This window comes from Pinus tabuliformis, chromosome 2_1, assembly GCF_031772625.1.
Source record: "Pinus tabuliformis cultivar Carrire ecotype Pingquan chromosome 2_1, CPIR1, whole genome shotgun sequence".
Taxonomy (NCBI): domain Eukaryota; kingdom Viridiplantae; phylum Streptophyta; class Pinopsida; order Pinales; family Pinaceae; genus Pinus; species Pinus tabuliformis.
The window spans coordinates 761,060,988-761,088,464 of NC_142299.1; the positions used below are offsets into that span (position 1 = coordinate 761,060,988).

Consider the following 27,477-nt stretch of genomic DNA (forward strand, 5'->3'; position numbering starts at 1 on the left):
CCATATAAAGATAGTTCATTTCAAACAATTTGATCCCGATCTATCTAATCTTCCATCAACCGGTGTGATCTCTCCTTGGCTCAGATCAAGCAATGTATCATCAACCCAGAACCTGCATACTAGATCTCTTTCTTCATTAGATATTCAAGACCTTTTCGATACCATTGCCTAATGATCTTCTTCTCCTTATATAGTCTTAGGCCATTCTCAATACCACAGTCCAAAACCATAGTAATACAATACCATCAACTTCAAAACTCGGGATCAACACGACTGTCGAGATACCTTGGTCCAAAAACATAGGCTCAAGTACCGAGGACTAGCTACCATGGACCAAAGGAAAGCTTCTCGACATGTACACACTTTTCTGTTCATGAAACTGCGTGTATACGCGACTTCGTATATAGCGAGCCTGCGTATCCGCGACTTAGTATATAGCGTACCAGTGTGTATACGCAACTTGGGCTTAATGAACCTGCGTATATGAAATTTCTCTTCATTCTTGTAGTCTGGACTGAGATCTGTCATCAAAGAGAGTTGCCATCAAGGACAACACCTGTACCGTAGCGCCACACCTGTGCCAAAATGCCAACAATCTCCCCCTTTGGACTTGATGGCAACCCCAAGATCCTTAGAATCATTCTCCCCCTTTGTCATCAAGGGCAAAGGGTTGTGCTCCCCCTGAGTACATGCTGATATCTCTGCTCTGCTGTGCTGAACATGCTCCCCCTGACTGTAGGCAAGATCTGCAAAAGATGTCCTTCAAAAAGAACCAAGACTTATACATCATAAAGGACCTTCCTATCACCAAAAGACTCAATATATACATCCATACTCCCAACCAAGAGGGGATACATCAAAAATTTACATTACATCATTCATCCCAGGCATAGTGGGGAAACCAACAAAGGCCGTTACATGACCTTGACATCATAGAAGAGATATCACAAAAGAGATACATGACATAGAGACGAAAACTCTAGACCAAGACTTATGAAAGTCACCAGCAGCATCTGATAATCATCTTTTAGATCAGCAACCAAGATTTCCTTCTCCTGAAACCAACAACAGTTGTGAACTAGAACCAAAAGCATCTAAATGCCAACAATGCTTTAAGCTGCTCCCCCTGAAACTGTGCCTGAAGGACTCTGGCATACCCATCTCAGACCTTCTCCAACCAGAATCTGCCCTTGCTGTTCAGAACTCCATATACGCGACTTCACCGGCATAAATCAGCGTATGTACGTGGATAGCCCTTACACAACTCGCGTATACCAACTTTTCCTTAGAACAGACAAGCTTCAACAGTAGGATGAAGCATCAACTACTCCCAGCTTTTGTCTGAGATATTCAAAAGTCTCCTTGGGCAGTGGTTTTGTGAAAATATCAGCAACTTGTTCTTTAGAAGAAACATACTCCAACTTGACCTTTTGTTCAAGCATTTGTTCCCGGAGGAAGTGATACTTGATTGGTATGTGCTTGGTCTTTGAATGCATGACTGGATTCTTTGAAATGCTAATTGCACTTGTATTATCACATAAGATAGAGACTGGTGGAGTGCAAGTGATTTGAAAATCCTGCAAGGTCTGCATCATCCAAAGAAGTTGTGTGCAACAAGATGCCGCAGCCACATATTCTGCTTCAGCTGTAGATAAAGCAATCGAACTCTGTTTCTTGCTGAACCAAGATACTAATCTAGAACCCATGAAGAAAGCACCACCACTTGTGCTTTTCCTGTCATCCACACTTCCGGCCCAATCTGCATCTGTGTAAGCATGAAGAGTGAGATCTGTATCTCTAAGATACCATAAGCCATAGTTTTGAGTCCCTTGAAGATACTTGAAGATTCTTTTGACTGCCTGAAGATGAGTTTCCTTTGGGTTGGCTTGAAATCTTCCAACAATTCCTACTGCATGCATAATATCTGGTCGGGTACCTGTCAAATAAAGCAAACTCCCAATCATGGATCTATAAGTTGGTTGGTGAACTGCTGCTGATTCATCATTTGCACTGAGGCTGCATCCTGTAACCATGGGGGTACAAACTGGCTTTAAATCTTCCATGCCATACTTCTTCAAGATCTGCTTGAGGTACTTGGTTTGAGACAAGAAAATACCTCCTTCATTTTGTTGGATTTGCAATCCAAGAAAGTATGTCAATTCTCCAAGTAATGACATTTCAAATTCTTTCTGCATAACCAAGGCAAAGTTTTGACTCATAGCCTCTTCATTGCTACCAAAGATAATATCATCTACATACATAACAAGTATTAGCAATTTGTTATTTTCAACTTTCATATAGAGATTGCTATCTGCTGATCCTTTTGAAAAACCTTGTTGGTGAAGATATTTGTCCAAACGATAGTACCAAGCCCTTGGAGCTTGTTTGAGACCATAGAGAGCCTTTTTCAATCTGCATACAAGGTTTGGATCATTCCAAGAATGAAACCATCTGGCTGCTCAATATATACTTCTTCTTCTAAGTCTCCATTCAGAAAGGCTGATTTCACGTCCATTTGAAATACCTTGAAGTTTTGAAAGCTTGAGAGAGCAAGGAACATTCGGATGGCCTCAAGTCTTGCAACAGGAGCAAAGGTCTCTTCAAAATCTATTCCTTCTTGCTGCGCATACCCTTTACAAACAAGTCTGGCCTTGTTTCTAATTACTTCTCCATTTTCATTCAATTTATTTTTGAAGACCCATTTTGTCCCTATGACATTCTTATCTTTTGGTCTAGGAACCAATTCCCAAGTGTTGTTCTTTTCGATCTGCTCAAGTTCTTCATCCATTTCTTTGACCCAACATTCATCTTTGCATGCCTCTTTCACATTTTGTGGTTCAGTGGAAGAGAGTAATGCCAAATAGCTTGAAGCTTCTGCAATTGTTCTTCTTGTTTGTACTCCTGCTTCTTTCTGACCCACAATCTGAGATTCTGGATGATTCTTTTGAACATATCTGGATGGAGTCTTTTCTTCTATTCTTGTCTGCTCCTCTGGTTCTTCTTGAGGTTCTTCTTCATCATTCTGTCTTTGAGGGTAGCCTTCATCTTCTTCGATGTCTTCATGATGAACTTGCCTAGGAATGTATCCCTGCTCATCAACCACAACATCAATGCTGTCAACAATTTTGCCAAGTCTTTTATTGTAGCACTTGTATGTTTTGCTATGTGGAGAATAACCAAGAAGAATGCCTTCATCTGCTCTTGGTTCAAGTTTGCCAAGTTGCTCATCAGTATTCTTAATATAACATTTGCTCCCAAAGATTTTGAAGTGCTTCACCGAAGGAGTCTTACCACACCAGAGCTCATGAGGAGTTTGAGTGCTATTTACTCGGACATTTGTTTTGTTGAGAATAATAACCGCAGCATGTGCAGCTTCACCCCAGAAAGTTGCGGGAGTACCTGATTCATCAAGCATAGCACGAGCCATTTTTTGGACTGTTCTGTTCATTCTTTCCACAACTCCATTTTGCTGAGGAGTTCTAGCTGTAGAGAATTCTCTTCTTATCCCATGTTCTTCACAGAAATTGAAAAATTCATTCGAGGTAAACTCCCCACCTCTGTCAGATCTGAGGCACTTAATTTTGTGTCCTGATTCATTTTCAGCCAAGGCTTTGAAGGATTTGAATTTTTCGAATGCTTCATCTTTGTGCTTCATAAGTCCTAACCAGACAAACCTGGAGAAATCGTCAATGAATAATATCAAATATTCTTCTCCTCGAGGTGTTCTTTTTCTGAATGGACCACATGTATCTGTATGTACTAGCTCAAGAGGCATGCTAGCTGATCCTTCCTTCTCAGGAAAATTAGTTCTGGTTTGCTTTCCAAACTGACATGATTTGCATATGGTGTTGTCTGGAATTTTGATATCTGGAAGATCACGAACTGCCTGATATTTGCATGCTTTCCTTATTTGTGGAAAGCTTAGATGCCCCAACCTCTGATGCCATAGCCAGTGTTCATCATCCTTGCTCAAATAGCATTGTTGTTGTCTTTCTTCAAATATGTATAGATTATTTGGAGTCCTTCTTCCTTTGATCACTGTTTCACCTGTATCAAGATCACGAACACAACATCCATTTGATCTAAATATTACCTCTGTTCCTTGATCGCACATCTGATTGACACTCATAAGATTATGCTTCAATCCATCAACATACAAAACATTTCCAGCTTTGACCTTCTCTTTCAACGAAGCAACGCATTTTCCTTTTATGGCTACAGAGATATCGTTTCCAAAAGAAACTTTCTTTCCCTTTTCTAATGCGGTATATGATTCAAGTTTTTCTTTGTCCCCTGTCATATGCTTCGAACATCCGCTGTCAATGTACCATAGAATTTCTTGACCTTCTGCATAAAAGGCTATCCCACATCTTTCTGGTTGCGGTTCCTTTATTCTCCATGTTCTGACATTTGAGGTTTGTTCCTTCTGAGTTGTCTTCCAGAACCTGCTCCTACATTCAGAGTCTTCATGACCAAAGTTATTACAAATAGAGCATTCAACTTCATTTTCAAGAACCGAAAAGTTGTTATAAGTCCTTTTCATGGTTCCAGTCATACTTCTTTGCTTTTGAGCTTCTCTAGTCATGATTGTCTTGTAGGCAACACATTGAGCTGCTTTGTGACCGAAGTTATGGCAAGAAAAACATTGGCCATTAAAGAAATTTTTGCGATAATCAGATCTATCATCCAACCGATTGTATCTTCTATTGACATCCATTCTTGGGGCAAATTGGGAAGATTTTACCTGTGGCTGATTGTAGCTTCTGTTTGTCCTTAAGGCAGCTTGTCCCTGAATTTCTTGATAGTCTTTATTTGTTCTTGAGGTAAACTGTCCCTAATTCACATGATGACTTTTATTTGGTCTTTGCTCGCTCCTCCTTGCTGCATCAAGATAACTTTTAGAGGTAGAAGCTTGAGATGTTTCTCCATTATATCCTAGACCTGTCTTGATCAGAGGAGAATGCTGCACATTGATAATCTCATCCAAGGTTTCAGATCCTTTAACAAATTTAAGATTAATCGCTTTTGTTTTCTCAATCTCCTTTCTAAGACAAACAATCTCACATTCCAATTTTTCAAGATGTTTTTCCTTGTCCGCCAGTTGACATTGTAGAGAATCAATAATAGCATTTTTCTCTTCTAGGCAAACTTTGAGATTATTCATTTCTTCACAAAAGCCTTCTACATCTATAGCATCCATGTAGTCATCATCTTCAAAAGCCATTAAAAGTTTATATCTATTACCATGTTCATCTTCGTCACTATTTGAAAGACCATCACTATCTTCATGAGTGTAATAGCTTTTCTTCTTTTCATTCTATTTCTTGTTCCATTTAACAGGTTCCTTTCCCTTGTCATTCTTATCTTTGTGAGGACATTTGGCAGCATAATGACCTACTCTTCCACAAGCAAAGCATTTAAAAGGTAACTTACCTCTGAACCTTCCAGAACCCCTTTGAAGATTTCTGACAAAATTTGATTCTTCTTCTTCATCTTCTGGCACGTGACTTGCTTCATAATAATCTTCTTTGCCTGAAGCCTTGAAAGCAGCTTCTCTTCTGTCTGATGGACCTCCTTTTCTCATTTCATAAGCAGTTAGAATTCCGTGAAGCTGAGACATAGTAAGAATTCGTAGATTTTCCTTTTCTTCTATTGCAGACACTTTAGATTCAAATTTGGGGGACAATGATCTTAGAACCTTTTCAACCACAATAGCCTCTTTTATTTCTTCACCCAAGTTTTTCATGCAATTAACAATCTCATCTACCCTAAGGAAATAGTTAGCCACACTTTCATCATTATACATTCTGAGAGTCTCATACTTAATCCTAAGAGTTTGAAGTTTAGCACGCTTTACCTGTTCGTCTCCTTCATAGCTCGTGACAATTTTGTCCCATATTTCTTTTGCAGATTTATAGTGCATTACCTTCATGAATTCTGATTGGGATATACATCCTAATAGAGTACTGACTGCTTTCGCATTTTTTTCATATTTCTTTTTCTCGGCTGGATCTGTAGGAGTAGCTGAAGGAAAAGTGTAGCCTGTCTCTACGATGTCCCAAACTTCTGTACCAAGAGATTGAAGATAGGCAGTAACTCTTACCTTCCAATAATTGAAGTTTGTCCCATCAAAAACCGGTGGCCTGATTGATGCTTCTCTCTCGTAGTTGCTCATGATGAACGATCTACCTTCAAGCGATCAAGCTTCTCTGAAGGACCTGCTCTGATACCAATTGTTGGAAATAATACTGAGAGGCGGGGGGGGGGTGAATCAGTATTATCAGATCAATAAAACTTTTTCAATACTCAGAAACATATACGCTACTTCAGTTAAGTGAACCAGCATGTACACGCTACTGTGTCTAAAGCAACCAGCGTATAACCAGAAATCTTATGATTCAGTTAGTTTATCTTCAGTAAATGCATCAGGACATTATTAACCATATTAAAAGTAAACAGCTGCAGTATAATAGAACAGATCATCACACAAAAGCCACACACATGAACACCATGATATAAGGTGGAAACCCAATGCGGGTGAAAACCACCTGCTGCAAGTCATCTCTATCTTTCTTTAATAAGAAACTTCAGTTTACAATCTTTTGTACTGGTGCAACCTTATACCAGTACGCAGGCTAGAACCTGCAGAAGGTTACAACCTTCTCTCGTTTTCCAAACTCTCCTGGAAGGGAGCTCCAACCCCCTTTGCTCTTGTACTAGCTAAGATACTAGTACGTAGGTGCTGGCCTACAATCTTCTTTCCTTCAGGTACCACTTTTCATCAATTTTCAGACTGGATACTCCTGAAGCACAACATTACAATCTGAAGACCACGATTCATTCACTTTTCATAACAAATCATTGAAGCACAAAACAACCAATACTAGCATCATCAATCTTTGAATTACTGAACCACTGAAACCCTGTCAACACCCAGTCACCAGAACACAGAGCAGACTACAGAACTCTGCAATAACAGTCAGACCCAACTGCAACCCCAAAAATTAAGCTTCAAAAGATATACGCTACTTCAATGAAACAAACCCGAGTATACACGCGCTTTTACCGAAGCCAACATGCGTATAGATCTAAAATTATTTTCTTAAAACTTCGCAGCTGTACCAGACATCAGTCATACCCAGAACATAACATTGCGTTAGTATGTAGATCTAAAAATACACATAATCAACCATATAAAGATAGTTAATTTCAAACAATTTGATCCCGATCTATCTAATCTTCCATCAACCGGTGTGATCTCTCCTTGGCTCAGATCAAGCAATGTATCATCAACCCAGAACCTGCATACTAGATCTCTTTCTTCATTAGATATTCAAGACCTTTTCGATACCATTGCCTAATGATCTTCTTCTCCTTATATAGTCTTAGGCCATTCTCAATACCACGGTCCAAAACCATAGTAATACAATACCATCAACTTCAAAACTCGGGATCAACACGACTGTCGAGATACCTTGGTCCAAAAACATAGGCTCAAGTACCGAGGACTAACTACCACGGACCAAAGGGAAGCTTCTCGACATGTACGCACTTTTCTGTTCATGAAACTGCGTGTATACACGACTTCGTATATAGTGAGCCTGCGTATCCGTGACTTAGTATATAGCGTACCAGCGTGTATACGCAACTTGGGCTTAATGAACCTGCATATGTGAAATTTCTCTTCATTCTTGTAGTCTGGACTGAGATCTGTCATCAAAGAGAGTTGCCATCAAGGACAACACCTGTACCGTAGCGCCACACCTGTGCCAAAATGCCAACAAACACCGGCCTTCACAATGGCAAATTACCACATCATTAAAGTTGAGATTGGAACGATTTTCATCCATGTTATACCTGCTCTTGTACCCACACCTGCACACAGCAACACTTGCAGAACTGATTTTTATTATTTTTTGCTATGTTGATAGTTGATTTCTATGACCATTCAATTCGATGTATTTCACCCCCATTTTATTAAGTGCTAATCTGCCGGTCTTATGGCACCATCCTAATTATCTTGACTTGATGCAGTACCTCACTTAGCCACACCCCCAAAGCATTTTGGCATATTGTTTCCCCCCCAACATTCTAAACTAGCTACTGTTATTGATCCTCAATCTGATACCAACAACCCAACCCTGTGCAAATTAGTTGTGAACCCAAACAGGAAATTTAATCACTGATGCCTTCTAGAGATGTTTATGTTGACATAATCTCCTTGCTGATTGCGAGAGCATGTGCACTAACAATATAGAAAATTTATGAGTGAGCAATATAGACTTCTGCAAACAAGAAAGACCATGTCAACCAAAAGTCAAGGGTGGAATTTATAGCAAAAGTTATGCAGTTATGTTTAATCCATAGTACTTTAAGCTCTGGACTTCGCTGTTAGATTCTAGATAATAATAACTGATCCCTTCTATATTTACATATACCAGGAAAGTAAAAACAAGCAAATTCTCTATCATCTCTGCTTGATGCTTATTGATAGCACTGACTTCTCAAGAGTCAAACCATATAACAGAGTTCAAAGACTTGAACCACATTATGAAATGATCAAAATGAAGGTATAATAATGCAATAGCTTATATTTATGTTGCAATATGTAATAGTACAATGTCTTCTACGCCAAGAATCCAAAACACGAGAAAATTAAGGGAGCTACATTAACCAAGAAGCCAATTTCAGGTATTTGTGTATTTGACTACCACTAAATCCTTAGCAACGAAATATTTCAAGGAAAGGCGAGTAGCCAATTCTTCTTTTGTTGCTTTGTGATGGGTACCCTCTCATTCCAAACCTAGGAAGTTCATTATCACCAAGTGAAGTGCAAAATTGCACAAAACAAAACCTGCAAATGCTCTTTCTGGAGGAAGATCCTTGAATCCCTTGTTTTCTTCGTTGACTTGCATCCGCAAACAAACTGCAAGCACAGCTGACCCCGTGCAAGATAGAACTCCTGAAAGAAAAGCATTGAAAGGAAATGATCCAACTATTGCCATGTAGAAAACCTGCACAACTGCCGTGAGAACTGCGTAGACCACATACAGATCGATGATCTTCAACTTGGTAGGAGTTGCAGAGTATGCAGATCAAAGGGATGCAACGAGAACTTGTGCATCCTTAGCTGTTGAGGTTCCAGTTTAACATTTTACATATAATGCAAGTTTTCAATTCTAATGCATTTCAAAGTACACATGATGGTACATACTACAGAACAATATGGATTTTGGACATAATAAGTCGATTTGAATTAGAATTGTCAAGTCAACCTAACTCATGTTTGACTTGGGAGTTTGAGTCCTCATTGTGACTCAATTTGATGAGTTTGACTTAGGATCGAATCATATTTAGAATCAATTCGGCTCTGCTTAATTTCCTCATAGAATGGAATTAGACATAGTCTTTCACTTGTAGTCAAGGAGGATGGTGACACTTAAAAAAAAACAGGATACTTTTTCCATATTGATGACCTGAGCTGCAAGTAAATTTGGGTTTCTAGCTGGACTAGAAGAGATATTATTTCAAACTTCCAAACCATTTGCTAGGTAACACTTTAATAGCTCTTTGTGTAATCAGCGATGGAAGGAACAATGTACATTGATTAAATGAGTAGAGCCATGACTCCATGGACCACCAATTGGCCTGACCACCCATTATGTCTTGATCTGAACATGTTATTGGCTCAATGTCAAACAACTTCCCTGAGACTATAAAATTAATTGACATTGGCATGATCTGTTCACTTCATGGCATCCAAATCATCATAACTTATGGAAGATGGGCAAGAACATAAGTTATTGTTGACAGACACCCAAGAATTTTAGTGCCAGATTGATTTTTAAAATTTTGGAAAGCTCCTCCTTTCCTGCTATATACATGCAATTCTTGCTATGACATTAGATATGTTGTTCCATTATTATGCTTCACTAATTGAGTGTTTATGATGAAATTAATTATGTAGTTAATGGATATTTGCATTTTTAATATTTATGCTAGTTTCGCTATATTATCTATGTCTTTAGTTGCCACTAAAAGCAATAATAAAATGGCAGAATTTTATGGATACATAGTTATAAAGTAATGGTGGTTCGTGATGAGTCCTGACATGGAGTAAGGTATACTTGCAAATATGAAATTCCAGGAGAGTGTAAACGTATATTGAATATTCATTTTCTCAAGGGGGTTGCATGTGGAGTGGGTCTAACCCTTAATTACCCTGAATTAGCAATTTGTTTCCGTGTTTATGGAAACTGTCCAACTGTGAAGCAATCAGTGCATGCACAATCAATTTACAGCACTAATCGTTTTTCACTGCTACCACAACCAATGACAGATGATAGCCACTTGTTTGACATTCTTTGTGGCTGAGACGCAAACACTCTGTTTCCATAGTTTAACTGCATATTATGGCACATATGCATTATAATAAGGGTTAGAATTTGTATGATTATCTCAGTGGTTGTTCAACACAGATATGTTTCATATATTTAATATATGAGCTTTCATGGGCCAAGACTTATCTGTTTTCCTTTGCTGTCTGCAACACACATATACAACAGCAATGAAAGTGCCCTAAGGTATGATTGTAAAACTCTTCTAGTTTGTCAGGATTTTGTCCTTGTATTATATTTGGCCAGATTGCAGATAAGATAAGATAAGTACATTAATGTCCACAAAATGATACATCCCGTGTGAATACAATGTGGGAGTGCAAAAGCAACTCCTAGGTAACACTGGAAGCAAGATAAAGAAAGCTAAAGAAAAGTACAACATAGATAAGTATTTAAGTATGCCAATCACTTGGTCTAACCAACACAAGTATATATATATCGCAGTATCATAGGTGTGGTGATACAAAGTGAAAGTTTAAGACTGGAAAACTGGATATTTCAATACAGAGATATATGAGTTCCACACATAATCCAATCAGTCCCAATCCTCTTTCATTCCATCTTAACTTACATTAATACATCCTTGATGTGTATACTGAATTCCGAAAGACAGTGGAGTCAAAGTGCAAAGTCCGACCTTACTATAAGCTGCCCACCTCACTTGGACCTTTTTCAAAGAATGGTGTGGGTGACCTTGATGGGTGGAGCAAGGTCCCAACACTTGATCAACTTGGATTGTCGACCAAAGGTCAGGTAGGAAATTTTTATTATCATGTTATTTAGGTATAAAATAAAATTTCACTTACGAGGCTCAATAAATGGAAATAGTTATATATATATATATATATATATATATATATATATATATATATATATATATATATATATATATATATATATATATATATATATAGATATATATATATATATTTTATTCTCTAATCAGATAAAATAAATTTATGGCCGAAAAGAAAATGAAGAGTTGCTGAATTTAAAAGTTACCTTAGTTTCAAACAAAATGGCTGCATTTTGCCATCCTTTTCATGACGTCAATAAATTGCCATTTCGTTGTTCCACTGCCAATCCTTTGGATTGAGGCTAGTGAGATCCTCAATTGTTTTTTTTTTTTTTTAATATAAACTTTATTAGAAATTGGAAGAAAGGAAACAATGAGTAGTACAAACCTTAGAGGAAAGCATGCAAAGGGATATAGGATATTTATTCCATGGCCATTTCTTGAAAATGTTAAATTTTCAAATAGAATTTGATTCTTTCAAAAGAAAGTCTATGTTGTATATGTTTTCCCCTCATCTTTTCTTTTTCTGGAATGATTTCAACTTTCATAAATATTTTCATATGCTTGCATTTATTTCCTTTTGATACTATTAGTGATCAAGATCAAAAGAACCAACCTTGCAAAAGACAATTGTATTGTCATTCAGTGCAAGTGGCCGCATAAATCTATATTTTATCAATCGTATCACAACTGCCACGAGGATCCAAGAAAGACAAATGAAAAACATAAAGATAAAGTTCTAGTTTAAGAGAGCTGACACCATTATGTAATGCATAGCTTTGATCAGATAAATCAACCTAAATTTGGGTTAGTAGGCATAGATGACAATGTTATGGAAATGGCAACATTGCATTGGACCAGAGCATTAGCGTTATTCAACATGGCAGTAGAAATGTTATGACACCAGCACTGGCCAATACTATATTGGCATGAATCGTTACACAGTCTGGCATCTACATTTGTATTGACAGAGTTGTTACCTGTGTAGAGAAGGCCCAAGCAGTTACTATTCAAAGGAAATCCTACGTTAGTCTTCAGACCTGTGTGGAATGCTACATAGATACCAATGAGTACTTACAAAATGCCATTAATAATCCTGAGGCAGAGGAATGCATAGTTATGAGTTACGATGAGCTACATAATCTTCCAAATAAGCGAATCTAGAATGGTTGCAAAAGTCAGATTGCAACATGTGTTACTTAATTGCACACTAAGAATGGGGCAGTTACAAGAATAACGAATTCAAAGTGTACAAACCTGGGCATATTGCTAGGGAATCAACAGCACAAGTCAGAAGATACCAGAGCTATGCATTATTGTTCAAATTAGACCTTCTTTCCAAGAACAGTATGCATTAAGATTATGCCTTGGAATGCCAGAGTAGAGAATTTGAAATATATCAATCCAATTCAAGAATAATAGCATTCATGAATAGATAAATACTATCCATATAATTTATTAAGAGTCTAAGGGTTGAGCAAATAGGTCAAAGAAACCATGCAATATCAAGAAAAGTGAAGTTAACAATAACGAGAGTTGTTCCAGGCAGTACAATGATAGAAATGGAATATCATGGATCTAGTAGTGAAGATCCATCAAGGTGACACCTGAGAGCACACAGATATGTATATATCACTTGAGAATAAAAATCCATGATAGTATTGATAATGAGTAGTACAGACGTATCGACTCAAAAGTAGAGTACACCAAATCAAAACCCTAGGTTGGGACAATAAGATACACAATGCTGACTTGAGAGATGTGATCCGAGAGCAAGGAAATCACCTGTATACAAAGCAACTCAATGAGAATCAAGACCTAGGTAGAAAAATCATGTGAGACCTAGAAAATTGGTACATTAAGGTGGTCATGGAGATTTGTAATATCCACTGAGTGATCTTACTTGAATAGAATAACAATGGATGGAAGGAAAATGCCTAGGAACAAGAAAACGAATCAACGATGGTCTTTCAAATATCAGAAATTATGAACATGCCTTGTATTAGACATGTGGAAATTGAAGCTCAGGTGTTAAAGAAAGTGTTTTCCAGACAAAAATTAATGGGGCAACATGAGAGTTGGTGGAGACAATCTTGGAAGATGTCACTCTGTTGAGCGCATGACTAAGCTTAAGAAGACCCGTCCTAAATCTCAACCTGGCAGAGATTCATAACCCAATTGATGTATGGTTGAGTTGATAAATGCTAAATATTTTTATCAATAGTTGTTTGATGTTGGTTGTAGAGATAGGGAAATAACTGAATCAAACTCTTTCAAGGAATATTTTATGTTAATTTTTATTTCTCTCCTGCATTGTATTCTTTTCTTGTCAATATTTGAAAGGATTGCTGATGTGGATAAGACACCATTGTTGGCCATGAAAAGATAAGACACTAAACCAAGAATGCCAAAGACCGCTTCATTATGCTACTATTTGTGAGGGGGAGGAAAATGGTCCTTCTTTAAAGGAAAACAATGCTTATGCCTCATAGCTTATGCCCCTCACAGTGATACGACAAAAGAGAAAACGTATTGGTGCATGCAAAGCAAGCTTTCCTCAGCTTGCAAATGATTAAAACTCTTTCAAAGACCCATCCAATTGTGCCATATTGTTGGGAAATCACAGTTTTATGATAGTTGGAAACAAATGCTGATTTGAGGAACCGTCTAAAGATTTGGGATTTTAAAATGGAAGCTTATTTAGTTAATAAAAGACCAATGAAAATATTAGAATACACTCTTACCCTAAAAAAAAAAGGCCGTGAAAAATAATGTGTCTCTAGTTTTGGATAAAAGGACCCTCAACTTTCTTCACAACTTTTGTGGTCACTGGCCACTTGTGAAAGGAGTAGGCACCTTTAGAGATGCAGTGCCATTGGGAAGGGAAGTACTAATAGCAGCAGGGCGAAAGCAATTATTCCATTCATTTAATTATTTCTCATTTGTCTGGTCATATTGTGAGCTGCATTATATATCATGAAATTGTTTTAGTACTAGTAAACAATGATTAAATATATAATAAATTTGAACCTTTTGGCATTTAGAGGACATTTCTCTCAATTTACAAAAAATAAAGTATGAAAATCATGTTGGAAATAGTTTCTGAAGTTTTGAGTCGTTTATTTCCAAGATTAACTAAATGGGTTTGGAAGATGAAAAACCATCAAATTGGAAGAGTGAGACTTTTATATTCACTAAGGTTTTAAAGAAATTATATGCATAAAACTTATACTAACACCTTCTAGTGAAATTGATAGTGCACTAATCCGTTGCTTGCCATTATTTTGGTTTGATACCACCTTATAGGATATCCGGGTTCAAATGCTATTTTCCATGACGGATAGTTGAATCTATTTCAACTCTAATTGTTATTGACGGGTTCCACAAGGATGTCACATGAGCATTTATGATGCCCCTTTTAATGTAGATAGCCACCTATGTTAAGGTTCTATTTTGCAGTTCCATGTTGTTATTTATGAACATTATACACATTTGGTTGGACACGTGAAAATCAATCGATGGATTTGGTATTGATGATGGAAATGTTGGATGTATGACTTACTTGGTTACAATTTATCTAGTGCATGACTTGTCAGAGTTATTATTGCATCGTATAGGCTTATATAGATATGATTTATCTAATCAATGACTTAGTGAAATTATGATTTATCTGATGTAAGATTTATTTCCAGTATGAACAACAAAAATTGACACGTGGAGACTGGGCTTAATAAACATGATGTTTAAGATCATGTATCTATATCTATTTTGTGGTTGTATATATGCATGGATGAAAACTAAACTACAGGTTGGAAAGAACCGTATGATAACCAAGATCTACTATTCCATTGGGGAAGGTCGAGACGACCAATGAGGAAAGGTACGATGTACATTGTTCTATTACATTTGGTATCTACTTGATATGCACTCTTATGACATGAGTAAAATGCAAATGATAGGTGGCAAGATGACCTGACTGGATTATTCGATGACAAGTCCAACCAGCTCTGTAGTGTGGTTCGTGCTCTGAAGGAGGGGTGGAGGTGTTTCCCATCGTGTATCCTCCGAAACCTAGAATCGTGGGGAGGACAGCTGAACGCTCCCCCTAGACGTGTGATGACGATTGCCAGATGCCTGTTGGGGAAGTTAGGTCGATGTATTTGATGCTCCCACCATGTCGGTTTTATCAGTGGTTAGTATGGCCGTTGCCACTGATAAAGCAACGGAGGACGGATAGGGTGGGAAAGGAAGTAGGCCCGGGTGGATAGGAGGATATAGATCAATTGGAGACTCTTGAGGGGAAGAAATGTCATTGTCGGACTTATCCGATTTTATTGCTATAACTCTCTCTGGTTGCTATGCTTTCAAACTCCTTGCATCTTTTCATTCTAACTTCGGGATGAAGTTTTGTGAAGGAGGGGTGTATGTAATGCCCCACTTAAATCTTATCCTACAAATTTTGTTAATATTTACATTATCTGAAAATATTGAGAAATATTGGTCTAATATAAAATCCATGATTTCCATTATTCAAATTCCCCACTTACCTTCTCAAATTGAATATTAGGTAGGATATGGTCTCCTTCAATTATTTCAAAATATATGTATTCATTTCACATTACCCAATGTACCCTCACATTTACTAAGAAGAAGACATGGTCCTCTCCATGTAATTACATCTCACATTCCCCAATGTACCCTCACATTTACTTGGGAGAAGACATAGTCCTCTCCATCTTATTATCAATATATATATTCATTTCACATTCCCCAATGTACCCTCACATTTACTTGGGAGAAGACATAGTCCTCTCCATTTAATTATCAATATATATATATATATATATATTCACCTCACATTCCCAAATGTACTTTTCAGATTTACTTGGGAGAAGACATGATCCTTTCCCATTAAATTCTCAATTTTATATTCATGTCACATTTCCAAATGTACCCCTAGCTTACTTGGGAGAAGAGAAGTCAATTGTAAGGATGGAAGAGAAGTTAATGACATTAATGAGAGGTGGTTGAGATGGAGAAGGGAAGGAGGGTATAAAAAGGGAAGGGGGAAGGAAGAAAAGGGGGGGGGGGGGTGGAGTCTTGCTTAGGATTGTGGGGGTTGGTTGTGATTGTTTGGCCTTGTCATGATTTTGGGAGACCTTGGAAACCTGTGGAGGTTTCTTGGGTTTGAGAGGAGGAAAGTATCATTATCTAGTTTTGCACATTCTTCTTGAGGACACACTATATCTGGTTGGACTTGGGCACGGAGGGCTAGGGAACCTGTGGAGGTTTCCTGGGCTAGGAATTTATTTCCTAGTTGGCTGGGAGGTAAATCTGGTTGGGTCAGTGAGAAGGAGCGTTCAGCAGGAGCTATAAGACAAAGGTATCATCATCAACTGCCGGAATAGGTATTTTCCATGGACTACCCTTGTTAAGTTGATATCAATGGAATGCTCACCTTAATTTATGTTGCTTATGATAAAGTGATAAGATGTTAAATGTTTAAATCTATGTAAGAAGGTCAGCAAGTTCTTTTTTTTTACTTTTAAAACAGTAGGAAAATAGATATGTTAGTGTATAATAGATTGAGACTCTAACAATAGGAATCAGGCCCCTACAGGCCCCCAATACAAAGGTTGTGACTCTCCCTCGAGTCACTCAGCTGGTGCTGTGATCTTGCTGCGAAGATCCCCAAGCTCCACTTGCATGATTGCAACCTCGACAATGCTCTGCGTAGTTGCCTACTTGACTTCTTCTACTAGCTGCTCAATAGTTGGTCCTTCCATGACCAACTTCATCATTTGTTGGGTCTGCTGCAAGCCTGTTAGCTTCTCTGGAATGTTGGTTGTGACTTGGTAAGAATTCCTGTGTTTATCTATTTACTTCTGTTTAATTATGATTGTGATATATGTTGTGATTTAATAATGTCTTTATGAAATATTGATCTATTGATGCGTGACTCTATGGGATACATCTTGATAACTGTACACAATGCATGTTAAATACTTTCGTGAAGATTATAATACATTCTTCTATGTTTATTAAACAATTAAGTAGATCTGTGCGAGCTCAGATCTAGGGTTATTTTATGGTGCACGTAAGTGGATGATTCATTTGTTAAGGGTCCGCAAATACCTATCATAGACCTTCATGAAGGTCTAGAGGCCGTTTAAAGGAAGTTGCAGTACCGAGCCCTAGGGGCTTATAGATCTGCGTGAAGGCAGATCTAGGGCAATAAAAGACATCACACTGATCTCTGGATGCGGAAACTTGGTTCCAACATCCCTTATACTGCTTCGGGTGAGACTTTAGCATGCGTTATGCAGGTTGATTCCGAAAAGACTAGTAGTTTAGGGTTTTGTTTGGCACAATTAACTCTAAACTTGGGTCAAGACCCATTAAGCAAACAAATGGTTTTGTTGCCGAGACCGTGATCTGCTTAAGGATATGTGTGATGTCGTATCACTAGAATCCGACCAAGAAGGAAATTGAGAAGTGATTGGATAGGAATATTCATGAATTCACGGCGCAAGAAAACATGAATCCACACCTCTCAAAGGAGCAATGGTTGGATAGATACTTGTATATGGAAATACACGGAATTTTCTTCCACACCTTCTCGATCGAATTATTCGAGTGGATAGCTAAGTTGGTGAACGACCAAGGGAGGTGGAAGCTTAACGGTCCAATAGTGGGGACTCCAAAATTGATACAGTGATTATAAGTCTCTGAAGACAAGATCGTGCACGTTGTTGACCACTGGCTCGATCAGATTATAGGAGGATTCGTTACAGAGTTTGCGGTTGATACCTCAGTTAGCTACAATGAAGTAGAGCAGTGCTTCTTCAAGGGACCATGAGGTAAGTATTTGAGATCTCTAAATACCTCAATTAAGATGCGCTTGTGTGAAAAACGGGTTATGCCATTGCCTTGATGTTTGCAGCTACACAAAGTGGAAAACTATTCAGAAATCAAGAGAAAGCAGGTCCTGAATATACCTCATTGATTGGACCCCCTTTGAGTGACGATGAGGGAATTATACAGGCCTCACCATGGAGTGATGTCTCGCTGATAAGGCAGGGTTTTCTGTAGATACATAATCCATCCACTCCACCTCCACCCTCACCTCCACAACATACACCTTTGCCCACACTTCTACCACCACCCCGCTATTCAACATGTCAAACTCAATAAAGCGGCCAATTTTATAGGTTATAGGGAGCGAAGATATAGATCAGTTCTAGTTTGTTGTGAATGCTATGTGGACCACGTAGAAGATCACTAATGATAACATAAAGTAGGTGCAGTTAGTTACTACTCTGTAATATCATGCACTGATGCAGTATATTAAGTACTGTGCTGATCATCATGGAGAAATGCTAGTAGAGACTAAGGATGCTTTAAACAAAGAGTTTAGTAAGCCTAATTCTGACTCACAATCAGTGGTTGGATTTAAGGAAATCATGATGAGGGTTGATGAAATGCCTTGGGAGTTAGATCAAAGGTTGAAATGTGTGATCCACGAAGCTAATATGCAACTCACAAATGGAAAACACCGCGAGTGATTTATAGCCTCTCTTTTTCCCCACCTGAGGATTTTTATGTCACAACAAAGGATAAGAACTCAGGTGGAAGCCCTGGAAATCACAATGAGATTGCATGTGATGCCCATGTAGGATGCAACCTTGGGGGTACAACAGATTCACTCCCAGTTGCAGAACCTCTGCTTGGAATTACAGAGCTTGAAGAAAGAGAAGGAGACTAAACCCAAGGTGCGTGAGGAAGTCTGGTACCTGAAATGTAAGAGCTAGGGCATGATAAAGACCACTATCCCGTATTTGATAACTATATCACAGGAGGGGGACCAATTCCCCTGATGCCAAAAGCTCCAGCAGGACCAAGTGCGGGGGCCACGCTATGGTGCACTATTTTTCAGGTGGCTAGAAAACACACAACAGATAATTGCCATTTGCTTCAAAAGTTCATTCAGATGGTGCAACAATTGTTCTGCAACTTCTGCAAATTAGTGGGCCATGATGAGCACCACTATTGCAACTATGAACTAACGATGGAAAGAATGCCTACCTATCGAATGCAAGTAGAAACTCGGCCTCTGGATCATGGTGCTAGACAAGCGCATGGAGGATATTAGGGACGAGGACAAGGCTGAGGAGGAGGAGGACCTGGTAGAGGTCGTGGTTAGGTTATTTTCTATAACTGTGGGACACCAGGGCACTACGTGCAGGAGTGTCAGAACCAGACACGCCCATCCTATCAATACTGTAGCTAGTTTGATCACACTATAGAATAATTCCTTGTGTTGATAGCTAAGATGGAGGAGGAAAAGGCGCAGCCTTAGCAGCCTACGAAGAACTTACAAATGATGAGAGATGAGCCCCGTGAGGAAGATTCAAATGTGAATATCTTGCTGAGAAGCGGGATTACAACAGGGGATGATAATGGAAAATAGCCTGAAGAGAACAAATGGGTACGCAAGGCCCTAGAGAAGGAATTAGGTTTTGATGTAGAGCACATGAAGGAAACGTTATGGAAGCCAAGAAAAGCTTTGTTGAGGCATCCACCTTAGGGAGTGAGAACAGAGTACTAGAAAATAGTGCGACTATAGAGGTTGATCCCTAAGTGCTTACCACGTTCTTGGAGACCTGCATGAAATTGCTGCGCGATAGCAAAGTTGTGAAAGGCCTATAGGAATTGATAAACCAATGTGCGAGTAAAGAAAATGCCCCTGATGGACAAGGCATGGTTAGAAAAATTGGCAAACATAAGGCAAGAACAGGGCGTGAGATGAGGCTCACTATGCAAATAGGATATTATGAGATGAACCAGGTCATTCTGGATCTGGGGTTTGACACGAACGTTTCGCCTAAATAGACATGGGAAAGAATAGGGAGACCTGTGCTGCAGTGGTCTTCGATCCAAGTTTGGATGGTGTTGATGCCTCGAAAATTGCTGCAACAACATAGGGGAAACCACCCGGTCCCGACCTTGATACAGCTCCTTTTCCGTTTGGAATAGTGGCGCCGACTGGGGATAATGGGACCAGTTTCCCAAAAATTATAGGTAGACGGGATGGATGAATGGCTTATAGAATATGCTGGTGATAAGCGAATAACTAAAACTATCAATAAAATATAATAACTATGATCTATCCCGGGAACTTATCGATTTTCTAAAGCGTAGCGTTTGATGGTCTGTGCTTTAAGACAGGCATATAGATGACTCCATCTCTAAAACATAGATATTAAATCATTCAAGACTGCTATGCATAAATAGTTACGCAAAGCGATAACAGCGAAATTACTACACTTCATCATTTATATCATTGTTACATGCATGATTAAAAAAAAAGGCATATCGCAAAACATCCAATAGTGGAATGAGATAGAGATTTGCTGTTACAGCACATACATGTATTCAACAATAGCAAGAATAATTACACAACAATTCATATAAAAGGAATGAATACAGATACAGATAAAAGTACCATATAAGCTGATTAACACTCCCGTATATCAATCGCTATGTCACAGTTCTTCCTTCGACTCAGAAAACATCTCCAACAAAAGACAGTAGTGCGCAATAGCATAAAGAAACTTCCTTGTCAAATTGAGAACGATTGGTCGAGTTTCATAAAAGAATATAGGCTGAAGCACAGTAGTGCAAACTTCAGTCTTTAAGTCTATTACAAAATTTTACGACCCTTTCCAAAACAATGAAAGGGTCTATAAACACTAAGCTAATCTAAATATCTAATAAACAGAAATCCTATATAATTGGTATCAATAAATATTGATCCTATTTCCTGGAGCGATCTGGCAATCAGCGGCAATGATTCATCAGGTAGGCTCTTTGCCTTTAAACCTGAGATGACTTATCGCTAGCATTGGCTCTACTTCAGGCGGTTTGTTGAGGCGCGAACTGAGCTGAGCAGCGTATGTGGCATCTTGAATATCGGGAATTATACACCCGAGTGCATCAGTTAAACATTTGAGGGTAGACCTTTGTGTGTGTGGCTTGATCAGAAAGAGCCAATACGCATCGAAAGTCAAAGTGTTAACTCCAGCGATTAATCTCCCCTTCTCCTCTAAGTCAGGATAACTTGTTTGCTCAATCACATTTGCTGTTGTTATTCTTCCAGGTGTACACTGGGAGATCATGTTTGCTAGGTAGAGGGTGTTGTTGACTAGATCAATCATATTGCTTGCAGTTAATTTACATCTTGAAGCCGCCCTTTCTGCTTTCATCATTTGAGTGTGCCATTCTGTAAAGAGTATGTCCTTATATGTTTCTTGGATTCTGGGCAACTTCGCTGCTTTTCCCACATCAGAATCTTGCCAGTCAAGATATCCACTTATGAGCTCATCGGCCTGGTCCAACTCATTCCTGGCCTTATCTACCTGCTGATTAATGGATGTAGTTAGCTCGCACAATGGTTCTGCCTCAGTGAGTTGATTACACAGGAGTCTAATCTGTGATATTAAAGCACTGTTTATTTGCGATGCCTCTGCTCTGAAATCCTCCACCTTTTGGGTGCCTTTTACGACTTCGAGCCGTGATGATAATTGAGCTATTTGCTCGTCCTTCGTTTTCATCATCAGCTCATTTGCTGTCCTCAACTATGCTAATGCCTCTGATAACTCCTTTTGTTTCTGGATCGCGCTTTGGTCGATCCTCTGCCTTTCTTCCTGCAATTGCTGGGTTAATTGATCATTCATTTGTTGTTGTACCAGCAACTGCTCCTCTGCTTGCGCTACCCTCTGTTTTGCCTCGGTCACCTCTGCCTGTAATGCAAAAATATCTTGGTTCTTAGTCTTCAGCAAAAGACTTACCTCTGATGCCTTGTCGATAGTTGCTGCAGAATAGGCTCCTGCATACTGTGACAGCTTTGTTAGGTCATCGGAGGGGTCTAATTCCTCCTTCCATACTACATTACCCGTGACTGTTTGCTCTGGAAAGATAGAAGGTTGATCAATCCTTCATCTTTTCCTTGATCGATTCACAACTGCTCTATGCCTTGGGCTATAGAAAACATCCAAGGGAGGAATATCTTCCACTTGGAGAACAATTTGATCGGAAGGGTCTTTAGGAATTACCTCAACATCCTGGGAAATAGGTGGGCCGCTGGTTCCACTTAGAACCTGAGGAGAAGTGATGTCCTGCGTATCATTTGTCTTAGAAGTGTCCCCATCTTTTGAACATTCCAATCCACTGATGATGGAATGAAATTGCTGCCATTCTTGAAATAGTTTGGGATCTATGGTAGTGTCCACATTGACATCGGTGGTTTGCTTCTGTTGCTCTTTTTCCTGCTCTTTCCTCTGCTGTTCTTCTTGTTCTCTCCTCTATTTTTATTCTTGTTCCCTTTTCTGCCTATCTGGCAGTTCTTTTTTCTATTTCTCTTCTTGTTCCCTCTTCTGCTATTCCTCTACCTCTTTCTTCTTTTTCTCTTCTTGTTCCATTTGTGCTCTCTGTTGTTTTTCTGCTTGTTCTTTCCTCTGCCTTTCCACTTGTTATTTTCTCTGCCTTTCTGCCTGTAGCTTCTTTTGGTTTTCCTCCTGTTGCTTCTTCTGATCTTTTTTTATAACAGGAGGCTGGCTTGACTGTTTCCGACCAGGCTCGCTTGAAGGCGTTGCTGGGGTTGTTGCCAGTAAATCTAGAGGCAGAGTTTGCAACCTCTGCTCCCTAAGTTTATTGAACTCAGTTACCCCTTCATCATTATATTTCAATCGAGCAAGTTCTCTAGCTTGACCTATTGTTTCGTTTGAAACAAATCGGTCGTCAAACCAATCTTCTTGATGGTCAAATTTCGTTAATTTGACCTGTTCTAATGCAGCATAGGCGTGTTTGGTTGGATCATATAGCCTATTCGGGATAGTGGCCAGGGTTAAGGACTGAATCTTTGTGGCTTCCTTTTCTACGTGTTTGAGATCATGCAGAGTATAGACACCAATTCTCAAGGGAAAAGAGGGCCAGCCCCTCTTCTTTTCTTTCTTGATAGTCTGTGTAGTACTCTCTGCCATAATTTGATAGGAGACTTCTCTTGCTAGCAGTTTATCTGGAATATACAAAGGGAGAACATGCGGATTGGCTTGGCTGCCAAAAACCCTAATGTAGGTAAATCTTTCTTCTCCAAACCAACTTGCTACCGCCGGTAAATCAAAGGAAGCTAGGTAGGAGATTCTAGGAATGGGCTTATCAAAAATAGAATAATGAATGGGAACCATAAAGCCATTGCAGATTTGATACAAATGGTCCTTATAAGAGGATTTCCACAATTTCTGGTGGTATATATGAATGGGTGAAGAGTCTTGGGCAGTCCACCTCCAACCGAGGATGGGAAACTCAGAATTGAAACATAACGTATCTAAAATATATGCACTGTAATAAAACGGGGGAATTTTCCTTTCAGTAACAACATAACCTTTTCTAAAGTCACGAACAGCTACGGCTAACTTATCAGAGAGAATAGTAGCCCAATCCATAATTATGCTGTTTAATGCTGCTTCCATTAGAGGAACCATCTCTATGGTAAAATTAGCAGAGTCATGTAATCCCCATAGCATACACATCATTATCCCCGCATAACAATAGGGAGAAGCCAAAGAATCGACTGAGTACTTACCGGAAGACTCGTGCTTGTGTTTGGCTGGATTCTGCCTCCAATCCCGGATGGGTTCGGATTCTACTTCATTATCAGCTGCAAATTTCTCCAGGAACGTCTTGTTATAGACTTTCTCTGGCTCAGGCAAATGATACATTTGCCTGAGATGTTCTGGCTTGAATGATCCAAAAATCCTCCCATCTCTGGTGCAAAAAGTTCTGTCGAGGATTGGAATTTCCTCAATTGCCCATCGCATGACGTCTGTGTAGGGGAGAATCTGTTCTCTGGCCGCTATCCTGTGAAGGAAAGAGTCGGCTAAGTCTTTGAGAGTGGACTCAGACTTGCGAGTAGGATCCGCAGTAGCTTCTGTCACTGCCTTTTCTGGTTGTTCGGCTTCAATCAAATTATACGTGCCTTGCCATGTTGCTCTGGTAAGACCCGTGCATGTAGTGTCTGATATTAAGCCCTTCTTTTTATCTGTGGCGGCTTGTCCTGCAACTGATGAAGCAGCGGAACCCGCGGTCTTCTTAGATTTCTTTCCCATCATGCTCAGGCTTCTGTTAGAAGATGAATTCTGCACAAAGGCAAGAAAAACCGTAACATAGAAATATAATAATGAGGACTCATGGTGGGAAAAGATATATCAATTGAAGCGTGGTGAGAGATTAACTCTCAAAAATGGCTGCGGATCCAATCAATGGGCAGATATTACAGATATATTAAATGGACGTTTAAGGCCTGCTACTCCTTAAATGCTTATTACACCATTATTCGGTTGAATGACTTCCTTAAGCGTGCAATGGATATTTGGCAGTTGAGCGCAGGTGATCGTTAATCGAAGGGGCAAAACTTTAAATATGAATACATCACCTTATCCCTCCATTTAACGACTTTTTCGAAATCCGCGCTTTATTGATCGGATATCGATATTACTTTAGATCTTCAAGCTATGTCTTTTGAAATTCCGATCGCCGATAGCGATATCGCATCGCTTTAGGAAAATGGGCATTATATAATTATAAGCATAGGATCCTCCGAACGCCGATCGCGACGTCGCATCGGATTAGCGCGAAGAAATATGACAAGGTGCATTTAGAGTGATTTGCCGATTCCCTGATTGCCGATATCGCATCGCATCGAGGGTAAGACCTGGGCGCCTTATTAATGTGCATGGGATGTTGCCGATTGCCGATTGCGCAATGGCATCGGATCGGAGTAAATGACTTAATCTGCCTTGATGCATATGGAGTATCGCCGATAGCCGATCGCCGATATCGCGTCGCATCGGAGCTTATGTTATGTGCGTTTTTAAGATGTGCATGAAGTGTTGCCGATCGCCGATTGCGATATCGCATCGGGGGTAATCAATGTGCCGCTTATTTGTATTTCTTAAGTCATTGCGATATGCGATCTTGCGATCGCTTGATCGCAATGACAAAGATCTGCCTTATTTCTTCAAAGGGTTTTTTCAAAAAGGGGTTTTATGAAATGAATTCATCTGATTATCGGTCCTCCTTTGAACAATAAAAGTATTGATACCAATTAAATTTTAAAGGGACCCATTTCATACGTTAATATTTATAAGTAAAGATGATATGGAATGGGGGGTTGTTGTAGAGCACAACAATTGGCGATTCGCTGGAAGAACCAGTTATCTCTTTCAAAAATAGAAATATTTAAACTTTTTCAAAAAAATAGAGTTTAAATCAATGGGGAAATTTCTAATATAACTAGATTTCTATATATTCTGAGAAAAATGAAACTATTTTGTTGACTTCCTCTTTTAAAAAAAAAATAAAAACATTCTAAGCTTTAAAATAGGTCTTTATTGGTTTATGATGATAAAATAGAATACCTTTCCAAATCAGCCTTTATAGTAAACTCATCTGTCATAGGTAGAGCCTCTGCTGCCAGCAAACATCTATAGTTTCGACAGGGATACCTTTTAACCATGTGATTGTCCATTGTCCCATTCAATTAAGAGTGTGATTAACAGAATGAATTCAAAATATTTTTTTATATTTTGTACTTCATGTTGGATACCTATACTAATAGGTTTCATATTTCATGATTGGCCAAGGAAAGTCCAAATATGCTCTGCTTTGGTATAACAAAGATCCCATATTTCCTAGAGAACAAGAGGTGTGTAATCTGTTTCAAATATTGAGGACCTTGTTTCAATTTTGTGGATGATTCAACAGTTTAACCTGGATCATGCCATGTTTCAATTTTGAGTTATAGAATAGAGAAAGAAGTCTGTCCAAACTGTTTAATCTTGGCAGACAACTAGTTTAGGTAGAGAAGAAAAGGATCCCAACAGCTTAATCTGGGACCTTGGAAGAGATAAGGGTAGAAGTAGATAGAAAAGAATAAAGAAAAAGCCAAAGAAAAGAAAAGGCAAGTAAGGGTCTGCAAGTCCAAATGCACCCTCCAAGAAGAAATAAAATGCTAGGCGAGTAGCTGGGTAGGTAGCAGGGGTTGCAGAAAGGTATCCCTATCATTGCAAGGTTGGTGATGGTGGGCAGCAAGGCAAAAGATTACAGCTGGAAGCATGACTAATTTCCCTCACTCCCCTCCAATTTCATTTCTAACATTCCCCACTAGCCTGGGATTCATGGAAAAGACTAAGGTTTCATGGTGGTTCTTGATCTTTTAAAGCCACATTTCTTATCTAAAGCTCTTTTCATTTTGATCTACTCTTGAAACCAAGCTTGTTTCATATAAACTCAATGGTTTCCACATCCACTTACCCCCTCCTCCATAACTAACACTAACCCTATTGTATAAATCCCTTATATCACCCTTTACCCTAATATTACTAACACCAAGGTGTATAAATCCCAGCATTATCTACATATCCTCCTTTTGGCATTATAGCCAAGTAAATGGTCTAAGGAGACTTCAGTCCACCTGGGACTGTGGTCAACCTTGTCTTGGATGTGCTCTGACCTCTGGTTATGAGCAGAAATCCTGTCCCTCAAGCCCTTACCGTCTCTTTGCTGAAAACGCACAAAACCCCCTTTGCCTATATAAACCCCTGAAAAGGCCCAAAAAACCCAAAAACTGCGAAAAAACCCACTTGCCTATAGTCCTCCGCCCAAAAATTAAATTGAATATTTTATTGCGCTGGCGGGACCCCTCCCCAACATGCTCGACCAGTCGGAAGGCCCGCCAGCCGTCAGATTTCCGTTGCCCAGATCTAAAGGTGGGCGGTCATTTTCACTCCCCGACCTGCTGACCTTTAGCGTCCGGGGAAAGTGGTTTTACCTATCCCGTACAGGGGACGCGTGGCAGGCGGTGGGGTTGTTCGGAGCCCCCCTCCCCGTTACCGCCTTTGCCCAAAGGTGGTGCGGGGAACCCGCTTACCGCCACCCCTAATACCACTCTCCCCCACGTCATCTGTACGTCACCCTGATGTCACTTCGCCGGCGCCCGCCCCAGCGTCCCGTGGCCCTCCACGCGGACCCGCCACTGTACCCGCCCGCCACCGTGTCCTGCCACCCTGGCGAACACCTCGGCAGCCACGTCACCTCCGTACCTGGGCCCCGCCATGACGTCATGCTGACGTCATCGGCGGAAAAGCGCCAAATGCACACTTTTGCCAAATTTAACGATTTAAACGACTAAATGAGTCGTTTTCGCTCATTTGCATGCAAAAGAGA

The 27,477-nt window shown here is 39.5% G+C and overlaps 1 pseudogene; it reads right to left on the minus strand.

The window, feature by feature from the left end:
• Positions 1–8,792: 8,792 nt before the first annotated feature.
• LOC149202802 (dolichyl-diphosphooligosaccharide--protein glycosyltransferase subunit DAD1 pseudogene) lies at positions 8,793–9,146 on the minus strand (annotated as a pseudogene).
• Between the last annotated feature and the right edge of the window lie 18,331 nt (positions 9,147–27,477).